Raw genomic sequence first — 3,292 nt, 5'->3', positions numbered from 1 at the left:
TGAAGAAGTTCTTTCTTTTGTTTTCTTTTCTCTCTCTCTCTTTCTTTCTTTCTTTCTCTTTCTTTCTTTCTTTCTTTCTTTCTTTCTTTCTTTCTTTCTTTCTCTCTCTCTCCCCCCTTTCTTTCTTTCTTCTTCTTTCTTTCTTTCTCTTTCTTTCTTTCTTTCTTTCTTTCTTTCTTTCTTTCTTTCTTTCTCTCTCTCTCTCTCTCTCTCTTTCTTTCTATATGTATATTTTTAGACGGAGTCTCACTCTGTCACCCAGGCTGGAGTACAGTGGCTCGATCTCAGCTCAATGCAAGCTTCGCCTCCCGGGTTCACGCTGTTCTCCTGCCTCACCCTCCCAAGTAGTTGGGACTACAGGCGCCTGCCACCACGCGCAGCTAATTTTTTTTGTGTTTTTAGTAGAGATGGGGTTGCATCATGTTAGCCAGGATGGTCTTGATCTCCTGACCTCGTGATCTGCCCATCTTGGCCTCCCAAAGTGCTGGGGTTCCAGGCGTGAGCCACCACGCCTGGCCAAGAAGTTTTTCATACAAAGCCTAAATCTGTGAAAACTCTTTAGAGCCAAGGAGGGATAAAATTCCAGCCATGACTGCTTCTGTGTGCATTGCATTAAATTCACAATTTAGCACCATTTAAAAATAGAAATCTAATGAGTAAAGAGAAACAAAAATAGGACACACACTCTTCCCCAGATCCAGCTCAGATTTGCTGCAATACAGATATAATTAAATCAGTGTAGTACCTTCACCTATTCAGAAACTGAGGGATCTTTTTATTTTGGACCAAATGAAGGGAGGGCAAGCTGAAAGCTAACATACAAATTCTAGAATAAAGACGTGTACTTTGAGTCCATAGGTCACCAACTTCGTGTCAACAAAAATGGTGACAATGACAAGTCTTAAGAGATGCCTTAATGAAGAAATAAGATTCATTTTAAGCTGCAGCACCATCATTGCTTACCAGCAATTTGCAAAGATTCATAATATTTTAAGCAAATGGTGGGGCATAGTAGCTCACACCTGAAATCCCAGCACTCTGGGAGGCCAAACCAAGAGGATCACTTGAGCCTAGGAGTTCCAGACCAGCCTGAGCAACATAGTGAGACCTCATCTCTACTAAAAATTTAAAAAATAGCCAGGCATGGTGGCACACACCTGTGGTCTCAGCTACTTCAGAGGCTGAGGCAGGAGGATCATGTGGAACTGCAGTGGCCAACCTTTAATGAGAAGACAACCGCAAAGATGAAGTAAAGCTGATAGAGCAGAAATGTGCCTGCAATATTAGGGGCATGTTGGAGCCGCTGCATCTGGCTCAGCCTTTCCTTCAACATCAGAGTGAAAGAAAGAGAGCAAACTCGGCTGGGCGCGGTGGCTCATGCCTGTAATCCCAGCACTTTGGGAAGCCGAGGCAGGCAGATCACGAGGTCAGCAGATTGAGACCATCCTGGCTAACACAGTGAAACTTCATCTTTACTAAAAACACAAAAAATTAGCCGGGCGTGGTGGCGGGTGCCTGTAGTCCCAGCTACTCGGAAGGCTGAGGCAGGAGAATGGGAGGCGGAGCTTGCAGTGAGCTGAGATCATGTGACTGCACTCCAGCCTGGGCAACAGAGCCAAGACTCCGTTGCAAAAAAAAAAAAAAAAAAAAAAAAAAAAAAAGTTCCTAAGATACAGCTTGATCATGAGGGATTTTATAGTATTTTGAATGAATAAACAAACGATTAATTATTAAGCACAAGTTACTATGCCATGCACTTTTGAAGATGACAACTGCAAAGAACTATTGGCTCATAAGAACTGCTCAGTCCTGCACTAAGACTTGACCGATGGTAGCATGGTTTCTAGCATGGAAGGCAGCATGGTTCAGAAAACCCTGCCCCTTTTAGAGTTCCTGTCAGGAAAATCTCAAGGCTGTCAGAAGCATTTACTGTTTGTTCCCGTCAACACCTGACAATAGGCCCCTGACTTCCCTTTCCTAACACATGAAATCAAAGTGACTTACAATTCTAAGTCCTTTCTCTGTTGCTTTGAGATGTATATGTATCTCCTACAACTCAGGAGTATCTTTCTCAAGGACCTGAAAACTATTCCTTTAAGATATAATCAGGAAGAATAGGGCCTGGGAGTCTCAGTCTCTGTGGGAGGGTAGAATCCTGACTTCTGTACCTGCCAGCTAGCAGATGCTGCCAGCCTAATCACATTTACCCTGACCAACCCTTGGTCATTTTTCATTTTCCCTGATTCTGCCTGAGCTGCAGTTGCTCGCGCTCCCTCCTCCCTTATTTTCCCTTTAAAATGCCTAGTTACCTTTGCACAAATCAGAAGGCAGCCCAACTCTTTCCTTACTGTCAGTAGTTGAATAAAACCTATTTTCACCTCTTTAACTAATATCCAGCTTTGTCTGTCTAAGACAAGTCATGAGCCAGGTCCATTCATCTAATAATTGTGACATTGGCTTTATCATCCTTATTTTGAAGAGGAGGAAATAGATCCACCAAGGAATTAACTTGCCCAGTGTCACATTTGTAGTTCATCAGTACTTGAGTCACAGAATTACATAATTATTGAACTGCAGGAAAACTTAGGATTCATCTTATTCAGACTTTTCATTTTATAGAGGATTCTGAGGATGACAGAATTTAAATTTACAACTGTTATCTGTTGTAAGAGTCAGAATTGGACTTCTGGGTAGGGTTGTCAGATTTAGCAAATAAAAATACAGGATTCCCTTTAAGTTTGAATTTCAGTTATCAGCAAATAATTTTTTAGTATAATTCTGCCCCATGCAATATTGGTTGTTTATTCATTATTTATCTAGAGTTCAAATTTAACTCAGGGCTGGATGTGGTAGCTCATGCCAGTAATCCCAGCACTTTGGGAGGCTGAGGCAGGAGGACTGCTTGAGCCCAGGAGTTCAAGACTAGCCTGGGCAACATGGCAGGACCTCATCTTTACAAAAAGAAAAGAAAAAAGAAAAGAGAAGAAAAGAAATTAACCAGGCATGGTGGCCCAGGCCTGTAGTCTCAGTTACTCGGGAAGCTGAGGCAGGAGGAGCACGTGAGCCCAGGAGGTCGAGGCTGCAGTGAGCCGTATTCATGCCACTGCATTCCAGCCTAGATAATATAGCAAAGAAAAAAGAAAAAAATATATATATAAAAGAAAAAAATATATATATACACACACATATATACTCAGCATTGTGTATTTTATCTGGCAATCTTACCCCAGGGATTTTAACTTGCCGGGGTCCTTCCCATTCCATAATCTAATAAAATAAGCTTCAAATATCA

The sequence above is a fragment of the Mandrillus leucophaeus genome, unplaced genomic scaffold (assembly GCF_000951045.1).
Source record: "Mandrillus leucophaeus isolate KB7577 unplaced genomic scaffold, Mleu.le_1.0 Scaffold20, whole genome shotgun sequence".
Lineage (NCBI taxonomy): Eukaryota > Metazoa > Chordata > Mammalia > Primates > Cercopithecidae > Mandrillus > Mandrillus leucophaeus.
The sequence above is the reverse complement of the archived record's forward strand: the minus strand, read 5'-3'. Positions refer to the sequence as shown.